This window comes from Dendrobates tinctorius, unplaced genomic scaffold (genome assembly GCF_039654945.1).
Source record: "Dendrobates tinctorius isolate UK_male_01 unplaced genomic scaffold, ASM3965494v1 ptg000196l, whole genome shotgun sequence".
NCBI lineage: Eukaryota > Metazoa > Chordata > Amphibia > Anura > Dendrobatidae > Dendrobates > Dendrobates tinctorius.
Genome location: NW_027361863.1, coordinates 19492438 through 19520007, shown reverse-complemented (window position 1 = coordinate 19520007; position 27570 = coordinate 19492438).

Genomic DNA, 27570 nt, shown 5'->3' with positions numbered 1-27570 from the left:
GGGGGCCAGGTGGTTCTCTAAGTTGGACCTCAGGGGCGCATACAATCTCATCCGTATGCGGGAGGGGATGAATGGAAAACTGCGTTTCTCACCTCTGAGGGTCTGTTTGAAAATTTGGTTATGCCCTTCGGTTTGACTACCGCACCAGCGGTATTCCAGAATTTCATTAACCATGTTTTTTCTGATTTTATTGGACGTTTTGTAGTTGTTTATCTTGACGATATACTTATATATTCTTCTGATAGACAAAGTCATATGGGTCATCTTCATGCGGTTCTCCAAAGGCTCAGGGAGAACTCACTCTTTGCCAAATTGGAGAAGTGTTCATTTTTTACTCAAGAAGTGTCCTTTCTAGGGGTCATCCTGTTCGCTGAGGGGTTTCGTATGGACCCTAGGAAGGTACAGGCCATTGTGGATTGGGTGCAACCCAGAGATCTCAAGGGTCTTCAGCGATTTCTGGGTTTCGCCAATTATTATAGAAAATTCATCAAGGGGTTCTCTCAAGTGGTCAAACCCCTCACTGATCTCACCCAAAAGGGAGCGGATCTTAAAAACTGGTCAGCTCCAGCTGTGGCGGCGTTTTCTTTGTTAAAAGAATGTTTCATGACTGCTCCGGTACTGGTGCAACCTGACTTGTCTAAACCATTCATCGTAGAAGTGGATGCCTCTGAGGTGGGAGTGGGGGCTGTGTTGTTCCAGGGGCCCACCACATTAACTAACTTAAGACCCTGTGCCTTCTTTTCTAAAAAATTTTCCTCTGCTGAAAGGAATTATGATGTGGGTAACCGAGAGTTTTTGGCCATTAAATTGGCTTTTGAAGAATGGAGGCATTTTTTGGAGGGGGCTGTCCATCGTATCACTGTCATTACAGATCACAAGAATCTGTCTTGCATCGAATCCGCCAAACGTCTGACTCCGAGACAGGCAAGGTGGTCACTTTTTTTTTCCTGATTTCAGTTTTCCATCACTTTCAGACCAGGTTCCAAGAATGTGAAGGCGGATGCCTTGTCTCGCAGCCTAGATCCGGTATCGCCTCCGGAGCCTCCTTCCTCCATTCTTCAGCGCGGGGTGGTGGTGGCTTTGGTGTCCCAGAGATTAGAGCAGGAGATTCGTGAGGCCCAATATCTTGCTCCCCCGTCCATACCTGAAAATAAGCTCTTTGTGCCTGTCCAGTATCGGTTAAGAGTGCTTCGGGAGTTCCACGACTCAGCTCTGAGTGGGCATCCAGGAATCTCGGCCACTCGTAAAGCCATCACTAGGCTGTTCTGGTGGCCCTCGTTGACTTCTGACGTCACTGGTTTTGTGTCCTCCTGTGAAACTTGTGCCCGCACTAAAGCCTCCCACAACCGGCCGGCCGGGGAATTGGTGCCACTGCCAATTCAGGATAGACCGTGGACTCACCTGTCCATGGATTTTATCACCGATCTCCCACCCTCTAATGGCAAAACCGTGATCTGGGTAGTTGTGGATAGGTTCAGCAAACAAGCACATTTTGTACCCTTAACGGGCCTTCCTAATGCTGAGACTCTATCTGGGCTGTTCATTGAGCATGTGATTCGGTTGCATGGTGTGCCTGTCAGTGTGGTGTCTGATAGAGGGGTGCAATTCGTGTCAAAATTCTGGAGAGCTTTTTGTAAAAGGCTGGGCATCAGTCTGACCTTTTCATTGGCCTACCATCCCGAGACCAATGGTCAGACTGAAAGGACCGATCAGTCTTTAGAGCAGATCCTGCGGTGTCTTGTCACATCCAGACAGGATGATTGGTGCTCTATGACACCTATGGTGGAATTCGCCTTCAATAATCGTGTCAATCAGTCTACTGGTACTTCTCCTTTCTTCTGCAACTACGGGTTTCACCCTCATTTTGGTGAATTCTCCAGACTAGATTCGGAGTGTCCAGGGGCTGATTCAGCCTTTTTGCGGTTGGAGGAGGTTTGGAGGGAAGTTCAGAGAAACATTGGGGAGGCTCAGGGCAAATATAAGTTTTTTGCAGATAAACGACGCTCGGTGGGGCCGGCTTATCAGGTGGGGGATAAGGTATGGTTATCCACCAAAAACATAAGGCTGAGAATTCCCTCTGCTAAGTTGGGTCCCAAGTTTATTGGTCCGTATGAGATTTTAGAGGTGATTAATCCTGTGGTCTTTCGCCAGCGGGTACCTCCGTCATTACGGATTCCTAATGTGTTCCACAAAGCGCTTCTGAAGCCCTCAGTGCCTTCCTCTGACGAGTCTCCCTCGCACCCGCCGCCTGTTATGGTAGATGGGCAGACCGAGTACGAGGTGGAACAGGTGGTGGATTCTCGTATGCTCCGTCATTCACTTCAGTACTTGGTCCATTGGAAAGGATACGGTCCTGAGGATCGGTCATGGGTGCCGGCGCGTTTGGTCCATGCGGATCGGTTGGTCTGGGCCTTTCACGCTCATCATCCAGGGAAGCCTGGGGTCCAGTGGCCCCCCATTGAGAGGGGGGTACTGTTATGGTCCAGTCCGGAGTTTATCTTCTGCTGTCTTCACTCCGGACTGGTCATGCGGGGGTTAATCTCCTCAGCCTCGTTCTGGAGCTAGCTGGGCTATTTAAATCCCTCACAGCCTGCTGACCAGTGTTAGTGATAGCTCAAGCTTGCAGTTTAGAGCTGCTGACCCTTGTACCCTGGTGATCCTCCTGCCTTTGACTGATATTCACGTGTATGACCCGGACTGATTTCTGACCCCGTCTCTTGGTATTCATCTCTGCGGTTACGTTCCCTCTCTGGCATCTGACTCCCTGGCTTGTACCCCGACCACGTATTTCGTCTCACGTTTTGGACCCCGTGCTCATATTCTGGCTTTCTGACTCTCGGCTTTGGTATTTTGACTACGTGTATTGCTGCTCCTTCTGGTACGTCTGCTCCTGTTAGTGTCTGACTATTCTCTCTTGTTACCTGTGGCACCTGTGCTGTTGCTCAGGGTTGCTGCTCTTAGTGTATAACCTCTCTTCCCTCACCAGCTCCCCCTGGTGGAGGTTTCACTACACCTAGGTCTTCCGAGCACTGTATTCAGCACTACCGCTCCATTCATTCTCCATAGATCTTCCGAGCACTGTATTCAGCACTACTGCTCCATTCATTCTCCAGAGATCTTCCGAGCACTGTATTCAGCACTGCCGCTCCATTCATTCTCCATAGATCTTCTGTGCACTGTATTCAGCACTACCGCTCCATTCATTCTCCATAGATCTTCCGAGCACTGTATTCAGCAATACTGCTCCATTCATTCTCCATAGATCTTCCGAGCACTGTATTCAGCACTACCGCTCCATTCATTCTCCATAGATCTTCCGAGCACTGTATTCAGCACTACCGCTCCATTCATTCTCCATAGATCTTCTGTGCACTGTATTCAGCACTACCGCTCCATTCATTCTCCATAGGTCTTCCGAGCACTGTATTCAGCACTGCCGCTCCATTCATTCTCCATAGGTCTTCCGAGCACTGTATTCAGCACTGCCGCTCCATTCATTCTCCATAGATCTTCTGTGCACTGTATTCAGCACTACCGCTCCATTCATTCTCCATAGATCTTCTGTGCACTGTATTCAGCACTACCGCTCCATTCATTCTCCATAGGTCTTCCGAGCACTGTATTCAGCACTGCCGCTCCATTCATTCTCCATAGGTCTTCCGAGCACTGTATTCAGCACTGCCGCTCCATTCATTCTCCATAGATCTTCTGTGCACTGTATTCAGCACTACCGCTCCATTCATTCTCCATAGATCTTCTGTGCACTGTATTCAGCACTACCGCTCCATTCATTCTCCATAGGTCTTCCGAGCACTGTATTCAGCACTGCCGCTCCATTCATTCTCCATAGGTCTTCCGAGCACTGTATTCAGCACTACCGCTCCATTCATTCTCCATAGGTCTTCCGAGCACTGTATTCAGCACTGCCGCTCCATTCATTCTCCATAGATCTTCTGTGCACTGTATTCAGCACTACCGCTCCATTCATTCTCCATAGATCTTCTGTGCACTGTATTCAGCACTACCGCTCCATTCATTCTCCATAGATCTTCCGAGCACTGTATTCAGCACTACCGCTCCATTCATTCTCCATAGATCTTCTGTGCACTGTATTCAGCACTACCGCTCCATTCATTCTCCATAGATCTTCCGAGCACTGTATTCAGCACTGCCGCTTATTCTCTGTAGAACTTCTGAGCACTGTATTCAGCCATCTCTGGCAGCCTCATAAATGAATGTAGTGGTAGTTGAAAATGTGAATTGCCGCTCCATAGTCACCGGGAAAAAGGTGCCCCATTTTTGCAGTCAGTGTTAAGTACCAGCAGTCAGACTTCCGTTGTTCAGGAAGTTATCACCTACCCAGTAAATAGGCGGTAAGTAACATCTTCCTGCCAGAATACTCCTTTACAGTTGATTATGAGTAGACAAGCGACATAGTAGCCTCCATCTTGTCTGATTTTCCACTTTTCTGGGGGAAGGTGCGGGGTCCCTAAAGTTCTGCCCTGGGCTGGGACACGGCCATCAGTAGAAAGGAGGTAAAATGACTTGGTGTCAGTGGTGCCATTCTCAATTTCAGCCCAGAGTAGTAATCAATGTTTATTTTAATCAGACTGAATCAATCTAAAAAATCATAGATCAACTTCAATGTTATGCCAAGCATAAGGTTAATCAGCCATGAAAAATGCCTCTCAAGTGAATACAGTTTCACAGGTAAACATCCCCTGGCCGGAGGGATAATGTGACTGATATGTACAGTGGAGGCTTGCGGCTCGGTAGGTCAGTATTCCCATTTTCCACTGTAGAGCAGCGGTGAGAGGCTGATGGGCCCGTCATATCAAGGTTAATGTGATCACCTGGAGGGTGGCCTCCTTATCTCATCATCTCGGCCTCATTCATAAGTTAATGTCCATGGTATCTGGCCATTAATCGGTAACGGCTTGTCCCTCTCTCGCCAGTGCCGGGAGCGGACAGGAAGCTCAGACGGGAGGAGGATGATGATCATAACGATGATGAAACCTCAGCACAAGAGCAGTGGAAAATATCACAAAAGCAGAAACTTAATAAATATAGAAGAGGGTCCTCATCTCTCCACCAGAACAAAGAGCGTCTCTCTCTGAGGACCTCTCCTGTCCTCCATTACATGTTGATGATGTGAATGGACAGTGAGTAATGTCATGTCTCCATGTCTCCTGCGGAGGTGCTGTAGTAAAACTGAACACAATCTAGGTATCCACAAGCCCACATATTACATCTGATCTCTAGTGAGGTTCCAGCTACAGGGGGGGACTGTGGAAACAATAGGGTTTGCACAAATTATGCAGAGCTGGATCAGTGAGGCGGCAAAATCATGTCCAAGATGTAGTCGAGTCTAGATCTATTAGCTCTGGAGTTGTGAAATAGCAGAACTGTGCAACAGAAGTTAATGTAGCAGATCTGGAAAAATGGAATTGCAGAGTTGTACAGCACAGGCAGGATTGATATCAAATATATGACAGTTTAACAGGTGGGTGACATTGTAAGGTTTCGTTTCGGAGAGTGCGATTTGGAAATCCAACTCACCAGTGACCCTCATGATGTGATGACTATGTCTACCCTCACACTACTGGTACTGCTCCTTTGGCAAAAACCTGTGATGTAGTGTGGTGGAGGGGATGAGGAAGGAAGAAGGAGAGGCCATTATTGTTAACAGAAAGTCTTTTACTGAGATAGACGAGTAGAAATAACAGATAACTGGCATCAGACTGGACGGTTGTAATGCTGTTTAACATTGACTGTGTAACCCTGGTGGGTGTGGACCCTCTGGGTCATAGGCCAGGCTTGCCCTGGAGGGGTTTTACTAGGTGTCACATTTTCACTAGAGCCTCTGGTGTTGAGGATAAGCTGGGCTGTCAGTAGACAACAGGCACCACCCCAGGGCAGTCCCCGGGCCTGCAGCAGGTGACCAGGGGGTCAGGGGCATTAGTACCAAGTATAGGATCAAGATATGTAGCCAAGGTCAGAAGCGGTTCTGTTATGTCCCATGACTGAGACATTTTACAGATTGTCCTGTGCATTTTACATGCTGTATTGCAGTCTCTCATATTGTTTATTGTTGCTATGTGTTCCTGTGCTTTGCATAGCTGAAATCCTCCCTTTCCATCAAGTTTGTCCCTTCTGTCTCCCTGTCTCCCTCTTCTGGGTGTGATGTCTCTTCCTTCTTCTTACCCCTGTGTCTCATTCTCCATCTTGGCTTCATTAGAAGCACATGTGTTTTCAGCCTGTCTGAAGAAAGTCTTTTTTACTGCTGTTTGTATGTATTCAACAAGAATTATTAAAGAAATCAAAATCTCTTCTGGATTCTTCATAACGTGTGCCAGCAGCTGAGTTGAGCTATCTGCGACCGTCGCAAATTGTAAGTAAGGTGAAGAGATCCAGCCTCTCACAGAGCCATATTTGCAGCCACAGGCCTCGGGGACAGAATAGTAAAAAAGACTTACCAGATTCATCTCTAAAGCCACACATAGCTTCTATAAAGCTACAGAACTTCCTGAGGAGCATCCGCTCTCAGCATATAAGAGATTATTATTATTATTATTATTATTTATTTATATAGCACCATTGATTCCATGGTGCTGTACATGAGAAGGGGTTACATACAAATCACAGATATCACTTACAGCAAACAAACTAACAATCACAGACTGATACAGAGGGGAGAGAGGACCCTGCCCTTTTGGACTTACATGCTACAGGATGGTGGGGAAGGAGAGAGTAGGCTGGGGGGGTGCAGCAGTTCCGGTGTTGGTTGAGGTGATATCACCGGTAGTGGTGAGAGAGAAGGAGGTAGCGGGGTCATTGCAGGCTGTAGGCCTTCTTGAAGAGGTGGGTTTTCAGGTTCCGTCTAAAGGATCCAAATGTGGTTGATAGTCGGACTTGTTGGGGCAAAGAATTCCAGAGAATAGGGGCTATTCGGGAGAAGTCTTGGAGGCAGTTGGGTGAGGAGCGAATTAGTGTGGAGGAGAGAAGAAGGTCTTGGGAGGACCGGAGATTACGTGAGGGAAGGTATCGGGAGATTAGTTCAGAGACATATGGGGGAGACAGGTTATAGATGGCCTTGTAGGTCAGAATTAGTAATTTGAACTGGATACGCTGAGGGAATGGGAGCCATTATACAGCTCCCCTTTTCCCTGTGAATCAGGATGGCTGAAGGAATGACTACACGGTCTCTGCCAGACCCATTGTTAGAGGAAGAGTGCATAGAACTTGATCCTCCATGTAGTGAGTAGGCTAGATGTCCCACAACGCCAACATGGAAAATAAGGGAGAATCTAGAATCCAGTAAACTTGATCTTCTCTGTGCTACAGCAGAGCTATGGCAAAAACTGCGGAGTCATATGGACAGACTGTCTCAGCCTGCTTCTCTCCAACGACCACCAGAGGGAACCCTTGCACAACTGTGTTCAGATTATCAACTTTATGCAAAAATAGCAGATCAGTATATATCAGTGTTAAAGAGACTTAATCTGTCAGTTCCCTGCAAAAAGCTACAAGCTTTCCAACAACTTAACTCTGAGAGAGAAAGCATGGTGCGCGACATAAAAGCCAAGACAGAAGCAAGAATTGCGCTAATAGCCGAGTTGTCATCTTGTATTTCTGGCTCAGCCAGACAGTCAAAGCGATCATCTAAGTCACGCTCCTCAAAATCTTCAACCTTCAGCGAACAGCTCGTAAAGGCACGTGCACAAGCCGAGGCCACTAAAAACAAGCTGCCTTCGCTCAAAAGGAAACAGATGAAAATAGAGGCAGCCGAAGCAGTGCACAGAATAGAGGCCCTAGAGAAGGAACGCGAACACGCCATAGCCATGGCCAGGTTAAAGGTCCTGGAACAAGCCATCAGTGGGAGCCAAAGAGACAGTATCAGTTTAAGCGATCTTGATACTGAAGACCCTATTAAGCGTACTAGAGACTATGTACGAAGCCAATACAGCGCTACAATCCTTCCTGACCGCATAGATGCTCCCCTGAGACAACGACACAGAGTGTTTACCCGCATCCTGCACCCGAGGTCAGTACAATACGCTGCCAACCTTGCATCCTGATCCTCTTCTGTGCACCGAAATGTACCAGAAACCTGCACCTCACCAAATCTTATACACAGAAACATGCGTGCAGGCCAATATGCAGGCAAGTCACCACACTCCGGTCAGTCACACAATTCCAGTCCCATGTGTGGCAGAAACTAAGCTCATTAAGCCAGTTAATGGACTGAACGCCTACGCTACCCCATATGTACCTGCATTCCCAGGTCAAAGCACAGACTGTAGGAGCAATGCTATCCAGCCAGCAACGGTCCTTCCAAAATCGGAGAATGCTGATATGACCGGCCTTGTAAGGTACATGATTCGGAGTGATCTAACTAAGGGTACCGTTACACTAAGCGATGCACCAGCGATCCCGACAACGATATGGATCGCTGGTGCATTGCTAAGTGGTCACTATTGAGCTGCCACACAGGCAGATCTCACCAGCGACATAGCAGCGCTCGGGGGGTCGCTACTTACCTGTCAGACGAGGCAATCCTGACGTCCTCCCGCCCGCGTCCACGCGCCGCTCGTCGTCGCCACAGGAAGCCCAGCAGGAAGCGCCAAACGAGAAATGGTCCAGGACGTTCTCGCGCGATCAGCGATAGCCAGCGGGGGAGCCGGTCGGAGGTAAGTATCACATGTAGCAATATCGCTAGCAATATCGCTGCTACGTCACAAAACCAGTGACGTTACAGCGATATTGCTAGCGATATAGCTATGTGTAATGGGCCCTTAAGACCGGTCTTACAAAGTTTGACGATAAACCTGAGAACTACAGGGGTTGGAAGTGCATCTTTAAAACCACAATCAGTGACCTCGGCATCACCGCCGCTGAAGAGCTAGACCTGCTAATCAGGTGGCTTGGGCCACAGTCCACGGATCAGGTCAAGAGACTTAAATCCAGCCAACCTCCAGGCAGGATAGCATTCTCCCTTCCACACTCCGCCAACATGTACCTTACTGAACGACTCCTCCAATGCGCCTTTAGGTGCGAAGCACTCCAGTACTTAGTTACCCTGGAATGCCTCTCTCTAGGTGTTCCTAGTCTTTACTTGTATGACAGACAGCTGTAGCCTGCTTCGGGGACTCCACTCTGCGTCCCGGCTCTCTATTCAGTCGCTGTTGTGTCCCAAGTCTAAGATGGGAGCAGGGCGTTAGCTGCTCACTACTCCTCCGGTGTCTGTTGCCGGACATAAAGATCCAATCAACCTCGGGGACCGGGCCCCGGCCTTTGCGCTCTCTGGACTGGAAGGGTTCTCGCTCTTTCTTCAACCAGCTTCCCACCGTCCTTCTATTCTCCTTCGTTCCGATCTGTTCTCTCTCTCTTATAGAAGGTTAGGTTATCAATGCAGACCGGAGCACTGCTAACAGACGGAAATGGAGTTCCGGACAGCCTGGAAGCAATTTAAGGTCCCCTAAGCCAGTTGGAGGCCTCCTTGCTGCGCTGTTCTCTGAGGTCATTGCTGCTTAAAATAAAAAAAAATAAAAAAAAATAAAAAAATAAAGATTATTATTATTATTATTATTATTATTATCAATCTTATCAGTCTCTTTCTCTGGTCTTTCTCGTGCCAGCAGCCCAGATCACTGGGACCTGCTGCAGCACATCCTTCAGACACCCATCTTCTCTCTCCTCTCACTAACCAACTCTATCTCTAACTCTCACTCTTCCCACTCTTTTATATCATTTCACTCCACCCGCCTCCCAGCACATCTCGTGTTACGAAGCAGGGTTCCACGAGGGGTGCTCTGCTAACCCCCAGCATGAAGCTGTGGCCTCACTGAACTATCCTGTGTGTGGAATGCAGGTCTGGAGTGTGGTCAGGAGTTCCCACCTTACCTGGATGGTGGGGCACTACACCTTAGGAGAAGGTGCAGTACCTCTGTGGTGACTGAAGCCTCAGGGGCACCACAGTAGTACAGAGGAGTGTTGCAAGCTGACCCCATAAGAGAGCGCTAGAATCGGACGCCGAAATCTGTGGCTGCACAGGTATGACAGTCCCAGCAGCTGAATCCAGACGGCAGGCAACTGCAGGTCCCCTGGTCCATCGGACACTCAGGGCACAGCAGCATATCAGACCCGGAGCCACCACAAAGGAGCGACACCTGCAAAAGGCTCAAGGTGACTGCCATACGGGCAAGTACGGAACAGAGGCTCGAGCATAGCTTTAAGCAGCAATGACCTCAGAGAACAGCGCAGCAAGGAGGCCTCCAACTGGCTTAGGGGACCTTAAATTGCTTCCAGGCTGTCCGGAACTCCATTTCCGTCTGTTAGCAGTGCTCCGGTCTGCATTCCAAACCATCAAGTAAAGGAAACTACAGTTCATGTGACTGCAGTTATTCATTATTCCCTCTGTCCTGCACCCCAACATCACTATCCGTTATAAGAACTATAACTGCTCTGGGGCCTAGCTCTACCCTTGGAGAGCAGTAGCAACTCTGTTGCATTACCAATGGCCCCAGCCGTCTCCTTAGGCAGCGTTGGCCATCCCCTTATTGCCGAACACCACGGGTGGCATCACAAATTAATACCCTACAAACTTTCCTCATTTATATTAATGGACGCCCAGGACCATGGACCGGGTCATTACCTCCACAACATTCCCTGAAGGATCGACCCGGTACCGAGTACCCCACGGCCCTGGGGCGCGCCACCAGCATACTGTGGACAGATGGCCACAAAGTCCCAAACATCTTGACCAGCTTGGATTCATTGGTCCAGGACAGAATTCTCCTTCTCTTAGTTGAAGGGATGTCTCACATAAACTGGAGCTGCTTCTTCAACCTTAGTGGGGTTACCAATGTGCTGAGATTCCTCCTCAGAATAAGGGGTGTCAAGGGATCAATACAAGACAAAAGTCACAGTTCATGAATGCAGGACCGAAGGCAAGGAAGATGGGGGCTTGTAAACAAAATTGGCAAGGCAGTTGGCAGAACACAACGATCTACATTGTGGCACCTGACTGGTGGACCAGTCAATAAACGGCATGTGTAGACAGAACCATGGAAGTCCCAGAATAACAGAGTATACCAAGTTAGGGAGCACATAAAGCAAAATTATTTCCACGTGTTGGGTAGCAATTTGCAGGGTGACAGGCAGTCTGGTATGATGAATAGGCTCAGCTAGGTGGTTGTCCGTCAATGGAGGCAACTTCCAGAGGAAGAACTAGCTATTGAGTAGGAAGCTGAAGCTCATGAACCATGTTGGGATGGATAAGATTGGCAACAGATCCACAGTCTAAATGGGCTGCTGCAGAGACAGACCTCTTTCCCCAAACCAAAGTGGCTTACGTCAAAAGATTTGCAGAGCCAACTTTCCCATTCAGGGTCATCTCACTGTCTGTCCAAAGTTGCTGAAGGCCTCCTAGCCTCAGTAAACACTGACGATCATAATGTCTCCACAGTACATACACATGTTATCACAGTACTTTCACTGCCGCTTTTGTACCTAGAGTTTGGCTTGCTTTACCTGCATCAGTTCTACAGTAGAAGTTTGTAGTAGTAACGGGTACTGAATGGTTAGATTCAACCTGTGTGGTTCCCTGAAAAAAGTAGATTCTTGACCTCTAGCCTGCTCATGGAAACGGAGATTAAATAAGGTAGCAAGGTGTATAAAGATATCCAAAAAGAAAGGTAGATCTTTGCCCACCAGCTCATCCTTGATACGACCAGACAGGCCCTGCCAGAAGGTTGCCACTAAAGCTTCTTCATTCTTTTTCTTCATTCCAGTCCAGCTCCACCTCCAGGGTGCGGAAGAGTAAGGCATACTGAGCCATGGTATCTGTGCTCTTAGAATCAGCAGATACAAGGAAAAAGATGAGGTGCATCCTTGTTTCTCAAATACTACAAAAACCACTTCCAAGAATCTCACAACATTACGAGTTTCGGGACCTCAATGCATCTAAATAGGGTTTTGCCCAAGCCAGGGCTCATCTGGACAGCAGAAAGACCAGGAAGGCAATCTTGGTCTTGTCTGAAAGAAAAAGATGAGCAGGGAGAGTGAAATGGATCTGGCACTGGTTTATAAATTTAAGACTCTCTTTGGGGTCACTATCATTTTGGGGTCACTATCATATCGGGATGGAAGTGGAAGCAGGAGCTTGTCAATTCCACCAGAAAATGGAGCATTAAGTAGTTCCCATGGAGATGTTGACTGTCCAGAGGAGGGTTGGCCAGATGTAGAGGTGGCCACTGCAGAAGACAGATTCTGCAACTGGGTATCCACCACATTGATGGCCTGCATAAGCTGGTCCTGACGCTCAAGCTGAGAATGTACCTCCTCTTACAAGTCTTGTACTATAGATGTGGGGTCTCTGGAACTTGACCATGGCCCCAATTGTAATGTAATGCTGACACACAGTGACTGTGTAATGCTGGTGGATGTGGACTCACTGCGCCACAGGCTTACCCTGAAGGGGCATGACTAGGTGTATGTGAGGTCTTCACTAGAGACTCTCGTGGTGAGGATAGGCTGGGATGCAGGTAGACAACAGGTACCACTCCAGGGCAGTCTAGCTGACCAGGGGGTCAGAAGCACGAGTACAAGATACAAGAGGGTAAAGACAGAGATGAGGTAAGACGATCAAAGGTTGGAGCAGGCAGCACAGGATCAGGATACGTTGCCAGGGTCAGGAGTGGAGAGGTCAGACAGGATGGGTATCCGAGCCGGGTGATCCAGCGCTGGATCCAGCGCAGAAGAAATGATAGTCTAAGAGGGTCGGATTCTTTGTAAGAATGCTCAGACCTGACATCCATAATGTGGTGATGCACCATCTTGCTGGAAAAACTCAGGGAACGTACCATCTTCAGTGCATAAAGAGGGCAACACATCATCATGGAGCAATTTCAGATATTCAGTGGCATTGAGGTTTCCATTGATAACCCCACTGTCTTTGTACCCCATATACCATACCATTAATTATGGGTGTCTGGTCTGAGCATTCCTACATGAACAGTTTCCTGGAAAGTGGATTGGTCATCGTGGCCAGTTGAATGGCCACCAAGGTCTCCCGATCTGACCCCCTTAGACTTTTATCTTTGGGGTCATCTGAAGGCAATTGTCTATGCTGTGAATCTATGATATGTGCAGCATCTGAAACAACGGATACTGGAAGCCTGTGCTAGCATTTCTCTGCGGTGTTGCTATCAGTGTGTCAAGAGTGGGAGAAGAGGGTTGCATTGACAATCCAACACAATGGGCAGCACTTTGAAAACATTTTATAAGTAGTCATAAACTTAAAATAACTCATGAAAGAATAAAGTTACATTAAAACCAAGCACACAATTTTTTTTCTTGTGAAATTCTCAATAAGATTGATGTGTCACATGACCCTCTTTCCATTGAAAAAAATAAAGTTGGATTCAAAATGGCCGACATCAAAATGGCCACCTTGGTCACCACCCATCTTGAAAAGTTTCCTCCCTCCCATATGCTAAAGTCCCACAAACAGGAAGTTGATATCACCAACCATTTCCATTTTATTTAGGTGTATCCATATAAATGGCCCACCCTGTAGATTTCCCTGCACGATCCAGCATACTTAAATATGGGTCTCACATAGACAATGAGACTGTTAACAAAATTTTGGCTAACAATTATGTTGATATTTGAGCCCTCGTGTCCCCTGACCAACACACGATTGATAAAGAACCGAGCCCCACAGGGTTAGTGCTTGGTGGCGCTATGATGAGGAGTAAAGGAGGCATTTAGCCATACAACCTCATTTAGGTTGGGGAGTAAAAGCTACGGATACATGGATCCGACTCATGTTGGCTCAAAAAGTTGCACCTCCATTTCACACAGTGGTCTCTGCCCATGCCTCCGGAGCAATGTCAGTGGCTGTTCGCAGACCCGGCTCATGTTGGCTGTTTAAAGAAGGGCACTGTCATTTTTTTCAGATTATGCAAACATGAGTATTCGGCCTGTGGAGGCCCCCATGCCGCAATCAAATGTCCTCGTCCCTCTTCGAAATTGCCGACAAAATCCTCCAACCACTCAGAACCTACGGACCCCAGTGAGCGTAACCACGATGGGGCCTTGGCTCAACCTTTAGCCTAGTAAGGAAGCGGGAGATCAGTTATGTTTCGGTTTCAGTCATGGTTTATTCATACCTTTTTCTTTCATTAGACAGTCATCTTTTCCCCAACCTTAAAATCGTCACGGGATTTTCCGCTAATGCTTACAGATAAGGTTCAGAAAGAGGTCTCCCTAGGCAGAATAAAAGGTCCATTGTAGACCCCACCATTTTATAATTTGCGTGTTTCTTCTTTAGGGACTGTTCCCAAGAAAGAGCCTAGCACGTTTCGGTGCATTCAACACCTCTCTGACCCCAAAGGATCGTTAGTAAATGACGGCATTCCAGAAAGTGACGAGTCGGTCATATATGTTTCCTTTGATCGGGCTATCATGTTGATTAGGGACGCTGGCCCAGGGGCTTTAATGGCGAAATAAGACATTGAGTCTGCTTTCCGTCTTTTGCCAGTTCATCTGGATTGTCATTACCTTTTGTTTGCTTTGTAGACGGTTCTTATTATTATCACACATGTTTGCCTATGGGTTGTTCTATTTCTTGCTATTATTTTGAATTATTCGGTACTTTCCTGTAGTGGGTAGTCAAATATATAAATTCATGGCTGCTTGTGATCAGATCAAGTGCTCTTAGACTCAGAGTGCACTCTGAGTCTAAGAGCACTTGCGCTCGAAACGCGTTCAGAGACATTGGGAATATCCCCATGCAGTAACTTCATTTGTTTGCCGATATCTGATCACAAGCAGCCATGAATTTATTTTTAAATGTGATTCAATAAAAATTCTGGATTTTATCTCTTGGAGCTGGACCTTCCCTTTCTTTCTTGTATTTCAATATACGTCTTGGCAGAGACGTGTCCGTGCTCGGAGTTCTCAATCAGTTCTCAAGAACTTACAAAAGGTGAGCTGAAATGTATCTTTCTCAGTCAATTTGTTATACCATAAGAGTTTTGTATGTGTAACAAGGTGGCGCAGAGTGGTAGTCATGACCGAGTCCATTAGAGCAACAGTCCAAAAGCACCCCGGTCCTTTGCACATGAAAAAGACAGGTGTGGTCCCAATCCTACAGCACAGTGAGTTACCTTCTTTCCATGCTCACTGCAGCCACTGACAGTCAGTATCATTGGCTCGCTCCTGAACTGGAGAGCCACAGCAGTCTTTCAAATGACAGTCCCACAGTCCCAATGTTCGTCTACACTGCCCGGCAGTCTAAGGCAGAGGTCTTCGGCAGCTTTGTCCCGTCGTCTGGGGCACCTTTTGCTCTTGGCTGTAGAAGCGTCCTGCCCTGGGCAAGCCTGCCCGGGCACTGACTGGGAGACAGAAACTTCCTGTTAATTTGAGGCTGCTGACCCAACCTACCGGATTAACTCTTGCTATCCCTAATGTTAACATGTTTATTACAACACAGTATACAGAATACAACGGCATGGGATAAACACAGTACACATAGCATTAATAAAACAGTAAAATGTATGCAAACCATCAGGGCACCACACGGTGACACTCATGCCTGGCATATAGGAGAGATGGAGCACGGAGGTTCCCCGCCACCTCCTTACATATGTACAGTCTGACATGCGCCTGGAATCCGGCTGGTCATATCGATTTGTACCGGTTCTTATGGCCAATTTTGCCTTACCGGTGCACCTTTCGCTGAGACCGACCTTCGCCCATTAAAATAAAAAAGTGTATGGTTAAGTGTGTCTTGTCTTTTATTACATGGGACACTCCGGGGGAAAAACATGGTTTTGCGGGTCTCACCAGTCTCTACTTTCTGTCTGACTGATGCTCCCTGTTCTGTAACTACAGGCACTCTACTGTACTAGGCCTCAACAGCCCATTATCTAGCTGAAGACCATCCCTGAGCTTCTCATTAATTGCTGGTTCTTTCCCTTCCAACGACGGCAGCTAGCAAGATACATTTGTTATAGCAACTTCAGAGGGTGCAGATCATTCTTCCACACTCTCGCTACATCATGGATGTACGTTGAGAAGAAAGGAAGTTGTGACGAGAAGCCGCATACGGAGCTGGAACAGAAGAGTAACAGATTTGCTCAGTTTTCGGGGAGCCCGCAAGGTCTTTTTTATTCCGCGAGCCTCCTGGAGATTTTCAGACAGTCCACAGGTTTGGCAGGTGCAAAATTCAAAACAGAGCCTCCATAACAGTGCTGGGATACCCCACCCAGGAAAGAGGGGACTTGTGTTTGTTCCCCACACCATGACTACCACGGCTTCGTCTGTAAAGCTTCATACTGCACAAAGAGGAGAAAAGTGAACAATACAAACTAAAACCAGTCCAAGGACCTCAGAAGGACCCCAACATAAAAATACAAAAATGCCAGACTTTCTATTATAGTTAGTGATGGTTCTCCTTTAATTTTTCTTGTATCCGGTCATTTGTCTAAACTAATCTGATCTCGTGAAATCCGGATCATTACCCTCGCAGCCCCTGCACTTAATCAGGAATATCTGCACTTAATCTGCCATCGGAAAGGAAATGAAGGTCTCATATGTCCATAATCCGCCGTCCTGATAGCATCAGGTTCAGTGTTACACCTGATGTGGAATATTCTTGTAATGTCTTCACGCTCATTGATTTTATTGAGCCTCACGTTCCTTCACATCCGATATTCACACACAACCCCCCACCCGCCGGACGCTCCTCCCTGGACACAGCGCCTTATATCAGCAGGGGGGAATCTGGATAATCATTGATATATGGCCATTATTGCAGATCCCATAGTGGATAACATCTAACCGATGGCCCCTCGGATTCTATAAGGGCAAAGACTTGTATCACCCTGATTTACCAGGACGAGATATAAGTACAAAAGGCTGATATGCTGACATTGTGAAACAATACAAACGAGAAGCAAAACAAGTTTTCTTCAAATATATAATCTACAAAAACATTTAGTCACCATGTAAAAACATTAGATTAAGTGGCCTTTATATTATGACCTGTATTATACTCCAGAGCTGCACTCACTATTCTGCTGCGGCAGTCACTGTGTACATACATTACATTACTGATCCTGAGTTATATTCTGTATTATACCCCAGAGCTGCACTCACTATTCTGCTGGTGCAGTCACTGTGTACATACATTACATTACTGATCCTGAGTTACATCCTGTATTATACCCCAGAGCTGCACTCACTATTCTGCTGCGGCAGTCACTGTGTACATACATTACATTACTGATCCTGAGCTCCATCCTGTATTATACCCCAGAGCTGCACTCACTATTCTGCTGGTGCAGTCACTGTGTACATACATTACATTACTGATCCTGAGCTACATCCTGTATTATACCCCAGAGCTGCACTCACTATTCTGCTGGTGCAGTCACTGTGTACATACATTACATTACTGATCCTGAGTTACCGCCTGTATTATACCCCAGAGCTGCACTCACTATTCTGCTGGTGCAGTCACTGTGTACATACATTACATTACTGATCCTGAGCTACATCCTGTATCTCTTTTATTATAAAATATCAAAACCAATACAACACAACATTCCAGAAAAGAAAACACATAAACCAAAATATACACATTAATCATACACTTAGGACATACAGAAGCTTGTGCAAAACCGCAACTTGTTATAGTCCCCAAGCTTTTCAGCTTAGGGGACCCCCAGCAGGAACTTTCCAACAGAAAACTCTTCCCATAAAATAATGAAAAACAGTTTTTAATCTTTCACCCCCATTCACTCTCTTTCACTCCCCATTCACACTTCCACCCATACCTATATACAGGAAAACAAATATAATATTCTTGGCCCATGCTGCCTTAAATAAACCTAGCCAATTCTTTTTTGGCAAAATTACCTACACCAGCTTAACACCTCAATATATTGTGGCAGGGCTAAGGGTCGTGTAATCGATGGGAGATATGTGCCTCATAAATGGCTTATCTCTATAATGTAAGGCATAAGTAAAGCGTACCAGATATTATTATTGTGGTTGTTTGAAGGACCTGTGGTGAGGTCACAGTCAGGTGCTGAGTTTGTGGGTGTGGCTACAGCCTTATAATGTGGCCTGCTCCTGAACCAGGGAGTTGTGTGTGGGGAGGACTAAGCCTCCCATGTGTGCTGAGACTCCTGCTCTGAGTCTACAACTACGGACATTTTGTGTTATTTTGCCTGAGCTAAAAGGCTATTTGTTTGGTGTTACGTTGCCTTGTGCGTTTATGCCGTGAATAAACCGCAAGCACTGTTGAAGAACCTGTCTCATATTTGTCTCCCGCTGCACCTAAGCGAGCCACATCCCCACAATTGGTGGAGAATGCGGGCAGCGGTCCCAGCAGAGACTTGAGACAGTTGCTCCATGTCCTGGGTGAAGTTTGCAGCGGGGCAACAAGTACTGCCGGGAATCATGGAGGACCTGCTGAAACACCTGGTCCAGTCCCAGGCACTGCAGCAGGAAACCAACAAGCTGTTGTTACAGCAGATCCAGCAAGGCCAGCAGGAGCAGCGGCAGCAGATCCAGCAGAGCCAGCAGGAACAACGGCAGCAGATGAAGCTTCTGGCAACCGCCATCCAGGAGGGCAGGACGAGCGCCCCAACCCCAGGTCGGGCTGATGCCACCGACGTCGAGAAGGCGGTAAGACGCGCATTACAGAAAATGACCCCTGAGGATGATGTTGAGGCCTTCCTGACGGTGTTTGAAAGGGTGGCTGAGAGGGAAAAACTTCAGCCAGAGCGGTGGGCGGAGGTACTGGCCCCATACCCAACGGGGGAGCCCCAGAAGGCGTACTTTGACCTGACGGTACAAGATGCCAGAGAGTATCCCAAATTAAAAGCGGAAATTCTTGCCCGCTTGGGGGTAACAATGACTACCAGGGCACAGAGAGTGCATCGTTGGGCCTATCACCGGGACAAACCCCCGCGCTCCCAAATGTTTGACCTGTTGCACCTGGTCCAGAAATGGCTGCAGCCAGAGTTGGCTTCCCCGGCACAGATGGTAGAGCGAGTTGTGATGGATCGGTTTGTGCATTCTCTGCCGAGACCTCTACAGACTTGGGTTGCCCAGGGTGATCCCCAAAATGCTGATGAACTGGTTGGGCTGGTCGAGAGATACCAGGGGATGGAAGGTTCCCTGGGGAAGCAGCCCATTCCGTATTGCGGGTCCCAGCAGGGGGCGGAGTCACAAAAAGGCGTGGTGCGTCCAAGGTCAAAAGGGGTGGGGGAGGCGGTGCCCAAGGTCCTCTCGGGTGTTATTTGCTGGAAATGTCATGAGCCAGGACATATAGCAGCCCGTTGTCCCCAGACCATCGAGCAGATGGACTGCAGCATGGGACGCCGTAGTTCATACTACGCATATCCAGCTTGCAGTGTGAACTCGCTACCTAACAAGGGGCCACAAGCGTGTCCCGTGAAGGTGAACGGTCGAGCAGCAATGGCGCTTCTGGACTCCGGGAGCTTGGTGACCCTTGTGAGGGCCAGTTTTCCTCTAAACATACTCCCGGGTAAAAAGATTGGTGTTCGGTGCATACATGGCGATGCAAAGGACTACCCTATGGCTAGGGTGAAGATTGAAACGGCGCATGGCACCGAGTCGCATGAAGTTGGTGTTGTTCGAGACTTGTTGCATCCCATAATTATTGGCCGGGATTTCTGTCTGTTTTGGGATCTGTGGGGGAGGGGTTCTGAGTGTGCTAGCAAGAGCAGGGAACCAATCCAACCCACTGAGGTATCGCCACCACCAGAGGCAGACGACTTTCCTTTATGTGTCCTTGTTGGGGATGAAGAGGAAGGGTCCCCTGTACCTGACATCCCGGAGTTAGGGGTGGCCGGGGAGAATTTTGGGACTGCCCAACATAGGGACCCCACACTAAGGGAAGCCTTTAACAATGTCACCGTCATTAATGGGGTTGCACAAGAGCCAGGTGCAGACACAAGGTTTCCCCATTTTATGTTGAGTGGGGAATTGTTGTACCGGGTCACGAAAATAAGGGAGGAGGTGGCAGAGCAGTTAATAGTACCAGGCCCCTATAGACGAAAAGTGTTGGACATGGCCCATTCACACATCTTGGGGGGACACCTGGGGGTTGAAAAAACCCAGGAACGGGTTGTACAGAGGTTCTATTGGCCTGGGTGTCACCGGGAAATAGTAAACTATTGCAGGTCCTGCCCCACATGTCAGTTAACTGCCCCCACATCTCATTTTCGGAACCCTCTTGTGCCACTGCCCATTATTGAGGTGCCAGTTGAGAGAATTGCCATGGACTTGGTCGGTCCCTTAGTTAAATCAGCTCGGGGGCATCAGTATATATTAGTCATCCTGGACTAAGTGATGAGAGAATTGTGCAGAGTCTTGCAAGTTTCCCAGTTAAGGACTTCAGTGTACCATCCGCAGTCAGATGGCCTTGTTGAGAGGTTTAACAAGACACTGAAGAGCATGCTGAGAAAAGTCATAGAGGAAGATGGTAGAGACTGGGATTGTCTCCTACCGTATTTACTGTTTTCTATCCGTGAAGTTCCCCAGGCCTCCACGGGGTTCTCCCCCTTCGAGCTTCTGTACGGCCGGCATCCACGAGGTCTCCTAGATATAGCCAAGGAAACCTGGGAAGCCGAAGTCACGCCCCACAGAAGCGTCATTGAGCATGTGGCACTGATGCAGCAGAGGGTTGCGAAGGTGATGCCCATTGTTAAAGAACATCTCCGCCAGGCACAAGAGGCTCAGGCCAGGGTCTACAACCGGTCAGCCAGAGTGAGGCAGTTCAATCCGGGAGACCGAGTTCTCGTGCTAATCCCGACGGTGGAAAGTAAGTTCTTGGCCAAGTGGCAAGGGCCATATGAGGTGGTGGAGAAGCTGGGAGACGTAAACTACAAGATCCACCAACCCGGAAGACGGAAGCCATACCAGGTTTACCATATTAACCTTATCAAGCCATGGCAAGATAGAGAGCCAGGGGTAACTCTGTGCTTGCTGGGCAACCTAGAAGGGGAGGTTGGAGCCGTTACCATAGTGGAGACTCTGTCGAAGGCCCAGAAACAGCAGTGCCGGGAGTTACTCCAGAAAAACCGCGACCTGTTCTCAGAGTTGCCGGGGAGCACGAAGGTGGTGGAGCACGAAATTCTGACCGAGCCACATGTGCGGGTGAACGTGAAACCCTATCATATTCCTGAGGCCCGGCGAGAGGTAATCTCCAAGGAGGTGCAGCATATGTTGAAGCTCGGGGTCATTGAGGAATCCAAGAGCGGCTGGTCGAGTCCGATTGTCCTGGTCCCAAAACCTGATGGTGAATGGAGGTTCTGCAACGATTACCGAAAGCTGAATGAGGTCTCCAAGTTCGACGCTTATCCCATGCCACGCGTTGATGAGCTCATCGAGAGACTTGGACCGGCCAGATACATAACCACTTTGGATCTGACAAAGGGATATTGGCAGATTCCCATGACACAGGAAGCCAAGGAGAAGACGGCATTCTCCACACCAGACGGGTGCTTCCAGTATGTCCGGATGCCGTTTGGCCTACAGGGAGCTCCAGCAACCTTCCAGAGGGCGATGGATAGAATCCTTGCGCCTCATAAGCTGTATGCTGCCACATATCTAGATGATATCGTCATCTTTACCCCGGACTGGGAGACTCACCTGGAGAAGGTCCAAGCAGTGTTTGATGCTCTAAGAGAGGCGGGGTTTACAATAAACCCGAAGAAGTGTGCCTTGGGGAGAGAAGAAGCCAAGTACCTCGGATATGTAGTGGGGCGTGGCGAGATCAAACCCCAAATGAATAAAGTGGAAGCAATTCAGACATGGCCGAGACTTCTGTCAAAGAAGCAAGTTAAAGCTTTCCTGGGGATTGTGGGATATTACAGGAGGTTCATCCCAAACTTCGCCACAATGGCTGCACCTCTAACTGATCTGCTTAAGGGGACGAAGTCAGTGATGGTCAGCTGGTCCGAAGAAGCAGAGTCAGCCTTCCAAGAAATGAAGGGAGCTCTTTGCAAGCAACCCGTTTTGGTGACCCCAGACTTTAAACGTGAATTTGTCCTCCAGACAGATGCCTCAGATGTCGGGATAGGAGCAGTCCTCTCCCAAGAGATACGTGGGGAGGAGCATCCTGTTCTCTACTTGAGTAGGAAGTTGACTCCTTGTGAGAGAAATTACTCAGTTGTAGAGAAGGAGTGTTTGGCCATAAAATGGGCAGTGGACACATTACGGTACTACCTGGTGGGACGGAAGTTTAGATTAATATCCTACCATGCCCCACTCAGGTGGATGAGGGAAACAAAGGGCAAGAATGCTAGGGTCACCCGCTGGTTCTTAGCCCTACAAGACTTCAGCTTCCATGTAGAGCATAGGGCCGGGAAGCTACATGGGAATGCCGTTGCCCTCTCCAGAATCCCTTGCCTGGTAGGTGAAAGTGCCAAGCCCCACGGCTTTATGCAGAGGGGGGAGGTATGTGGCAGGGGTAAGGGTCGTGTAATTGATGGGAGATATGTGCCTCATAAATGGCTTGTCTCTATAATGTAAGGCATAAGTAAAGCGTACCAGATATTATTATTGTGGTTGTTTGAAGGACCTGTGGTGAGGTCACAGTCAGGTGACCAGTCAGCTGCTGAGTTTGTGGGTGTGGCTACAGCCTTATAATGTGGCCTGCTCCTGAACCAGGGAGTTGTGTGTGGGGAGGACTAAGCCTCCCATGTGTGCTGAGACTCCTGCTCTGAGTCTACAACTACGGACATTTTGTGTTATTTTGCCTGAGCTAAAAGGCTATTTGTTTGGTGTTACGTTGCCTTGTGCATTTATGCCGTGAATAAACCGCAAGCACTGTTGAAGAACCTGTCTCATATTTGTCTCCCGCTGCACCTAAGCGAGCCACATCCCCACAATATATATATATATTTTTTTTTTTTCTTTTTTGCTGTTTTTTTAGTATTTTTCCCACCACCCACACCACAGGTCCATAAATGTCCATGGCCTTATCACGTCTAGGCCTGATGAGCACGAAAGTTTATGCCCACAAGCAAAACCCTCACCCATTTGCCCCCGATGTGCTCAAAAATGGTCCATTTTCCATAATTTCCATGGTCCATGGTATATGGTATATCCATTCGCCACTTTCCCCTTGGTTTAGGGTCCTTTTACTTTTTTCCGCTCTTACCCCCCCATTCACCCCCCTCCCAACCTCACTACGCCCCCCATGCACCTCTGACTACGGAAAAGAATAACAACACATACTACAATACATATACTACAATACATATTACAATACAATATTACAATGCAATGTCCTTACATCATTTGCTTTACCGAATATTACCACACCACAAACCTTTACTTACAGGCCCAAGTTCAGTGCCTGCAAGCCCAATATCCATTATTTCTCTATCTCAAAACAAAAATCTAGGTGTGCCATGCAGTAGCCCACCACCAGGAAAAAGGAGTTCTAGAGGCCCCATCCCTCACTAACACATTCACCCTGTCCCTCAACAACTAAGACTGTCCCTACTTCTGTCCCTAAAGAAACCTTCCCTATCTGTCCTTACCTGCCCCTACTCTACCTACCTTATCATAACTAACTCTCTATCTGTCCCTCAGTGCCTGTCCCTCCCAGTCCCTATCTGCCCCTACTTCTGTCCCTCACCACCCACACCACCTTATGCTGTCCCTACCCACATTCACACAAAATCTAGCTCTCCCTAGAGTGCATTTTTAAAAGGAAAGGCCCCTCCAAAGCCAAGAGGCCCTCCTCACACCCAACCTTTCGAACTCCAAAGAACGCACCTTCACCAGGTCACCCAGGATGTTACTAACCACCTCTTCCCTTGGGAGGGCTTTCTGCCGCGTCGAAACTAAGCACCGTGCATTCCAAATGTAGAACCTAACCACTACACTGACTAGGAATAAAGTGCCCCGGTCTCGGCCACCCAGAGTTCTGAACGCTCCATAGGCCCACTCGGCATAGGAGAGGGACGCCAGCCGCGGCCAACGTATGGAAGCCCCCACCCTGTTGTAAACCTCTGTATTAAAGGGACACTGAAGCAGGAAGTGCTCCATGCTTTCCAGCACGTCGCCACACTCCTCACGGGGACAACCCCGATCATCGGATTTCCTGCACTTCAGGTTATCCTTTACATACAGCCTCCCGTGGAAGCAGCGCCAGGTCAAGTCCCAAAACTTCGTGGGGATCCGCTTAGAATTTAAAAGCCCGAGCCCCACCTACAGATCCCAGCCTGGGCAATCCTTAAGGGCCAGGGGCTTCTGGAAATGGGTCAACAGAACCCTCCTGTCAAGGCATTGCCGCGACATGGTCCTGATTTCCCACATTCCCAGACCCCACCGGCGGATCACCTTCAGAACCGGGGTAGCATAAGCCGGGAGATGCCCATGAGGTGTGCGGAGGTCCTTCACTTGCCCTCCTGTCTCCCATTCCTGGAAGAAGGGCCGAAGCCAACCCTTGCAGGAGACTACCCACGGAGGAGCCCTCTCTAGCCAGAGGTTGGAAATGTTGGCTTTAAGAAAGGTGTTCACTAAGAACGCTACCGGGTTGACCATACCCAACCCACCTAGTCTCCTCGTGCGGTATGTGACCTCTCTCTTGATTAGGTTGAGCCTATTCCCCCATAACAGCTGGAAGAACAGGCTATAGACCCGTGTCCAGAGAGGTTCTGGCAAGATGCACACGCTGCCTAGGTAAATTAACAAGGGAAGCAGAAAGCCTTTAGCCAGGGCAACCCTTTCCCTTAGGGACAAAGACCAACCCTTCCATTGGTCCACCTTTTGGGCAGCGATCTTAAGTCTGCCCTCCCAATTTTGCTGGGGGTAGTCCCCGGGGCCAAATTCGATGCCTAGAATTTTGGCGGTGGCCTGGGGCCCTGGAAGGGTGTCCGGGAGATCAAAACTAGGATCTCCCCCTCCCAGCCAGAGACTTTCACACTTATCCCGGTTGATCATGGACCCGGATGCCTCCGAGTAGCGCACTACCTCTGACATGACCCAATCCGCCTCCCCCCTCGAGGACACAAAAAGGGAAACATCATCGGCGTACGCCACCACCCTCAGAGAAGACCCAGAGCCCGCCTGGTCCATCCCGACTCCTGCCAACGGTCCACGATCTACCCTCCTTAGGAAGGGATCGATCGCGAACACGTATAAAAGCGGGCTCAGCGGACAACCCTGACGGACCCCAGAACCCACCTCAAAAGGGCGACCTGACCAACCGTTCACCAGCGGAAAAGTCTCAGCCCCTTGGTACAAGATCTCTAACCATTTTACAAACCTCCCAGGCAGACCATACCTCAAAAGGACGGACCAGAGGTACTCATGGTTGACCCGGTCAAAGGCTTTCGCTTGGTCTAACGACAGCAAGTACCCCTTCCAGTGGCCTGCCCTACCCTGCTCCACTGCCTCCCGGACACCGAGCACAGCACTAAAAGTACTGCGGCCTGGAACAGAGCAATGCTGGGCCCCCGAAAGGAGCCGGGGTGCAAACTTCACCAGCCGATTAAACAGCACCTTGGCCAGAACCTTCCGGTCTGTATCGAGAAGCGCTATGGGACGCCAATTCTCGATACGGGACGGATCTTTACCCTTTGACAGAATAATTAGGGCTGACTTCCTCATTGAGTCGGGAAGAGTGCCCGAGGATAGACACTCATTAAAGACCCCTGTCAAGAGGGGGACCAAGGAGTCCATAAAAGTCTTATAAAACTCGGATGTTAAGCCATCCGGACCTGGCGATTTCTTGGGCCGAAGCCCATCAATGGCCAGTCTCACTTCCTCCTCCATAATTTCTTCTGCCAAAACACCAAGAGAGGGATCACCCCCTGGCTCAGGGACGGTTTCAGCTAGGAAAGCCGACATCCTATCCCGATCCAGATCCTTCTTTTCCAAGAGGCACGAGTAGAAGGATCTGACCACCTCCAGGATCCCTGATTTGGAACTGTTCAGGGACCCCGTACTGTCGATCAGTCCTGTCACCATCTTACAATTCACTGACATCTTACAGTTTCTGTAAGGGTCGGGCGAGCGGTACTTCCCGAAGTCCCTCTCAAAAACTAAAGATGTGTGTCTATCATACTGGCACCTCTTGAGCAAAGATTTCACTCTGGAGATTTCCTCACGGTCACCTCCAGTCGAGACAAGCTGCTCGAGTTTCCTCCCCAGAGCCTGATACAAGCGGTGCCTGTTCAGACTTCTGAGGTTCGAGAGCTGACGGAAGAACCCCGCCACCCGCTTTTTGAAGATCTCCCACCACTCTGACTTACTACTACAGAGATCCAACAGCGGTACCTGGCTCTGAAGAAAATCCTCGAAGGATTGTCTCACCTCCGCTTCTTCCAGCAGGGACGAATTGAGCTTCCACAGCCCTCTTCCCATCCGAGGAGTCTCTGCAACATTCAGAGAAAAGAAAATTAGACAGTGATCGGAGAACTCCACCTCAACGGCGGACACAGCAGAAAAGATGGCGTCCTCCTTCAAAAAAAACCTGTCTATTCTAGACCTACTGCTACCCCTATGGTAGGTGAAACTCCCGTGGCCTGGGGTGTGCCGGATGTGGACATCCACCAGGCGAGCTTCACTAGCTATGCTATTAAGCGCGACGCTGTCATAAGCCAGGCGGTCTCCGGGACCCCCCCGGTCACGGGACCTCGTAACGGTGTTGAAGTCCCCACCGAAGACCACCTGTCGGCTCGTAAAAAGAAAGGGCTTGATCCTCAGGAAGAGACATTTACGGTCCCACTTGGACTGTGGGCCGTAGATATTAATGAGCCGGAGCTCTTGTCCCCTCATGAAGACATCTAGGATCAGGCACCTCCCCATTTCCAACTCAGTAACCCGTCGGCATTCAACATCTGCAGTCTTAAAAAGGACTGCCACCCCGCTATACGGCTCAGCCGCAAGAGACCAGTATGAGGGCCCGCACCTCCACTCCCTCCGTGCTTTAAAGATGGCCCCCATGTCCGTTAGTCTGGTCTGTTGCAAAAATAAAATTTCTGCCTCAATCCGGGAGAAAAAATCAAAGGCCGTGAAGCGAGCCGCATCTGACTTAATGCTGGCGACATTAATGGACGCCAGCGTCAACGGGGCGAGTTCAGCCACCATGGGTGATCGAGTTGGATGGCCAGTTTCTTCCCTGCCCCGCTATCACCTCCTCCTGGGGAGGGGTCAGACACCTTCCTTTTTAGGGAAGCCCCCGACGTGTCCATCCCTCCCCCCCCAGTGTCCTCGCCCCCGGGTTCCAAGCCTGTCCCCCCCTCAGGAGGAACAGTGCCCCCTGAGGAACGGACTCCACCATCCCCCGAAGGACCCTCCGGTGTTACCCCCGGCCCAGCACCCTCGTCTTGCGGATCGTCATCTGAACCTCCGAGGGCGCTGAACCGGTTGGAGAGTCTGATCAGAGGGGGGTCAGCGGGCCCTTCCGTATGCACTCTTGTGGTCGGGGGCGGGGGGGACTTTGAAGACTTGTCAGCCCTCTTCCCTCCCGATTTACGGATGGCACGCTTGTTTTTGCCACCTGAT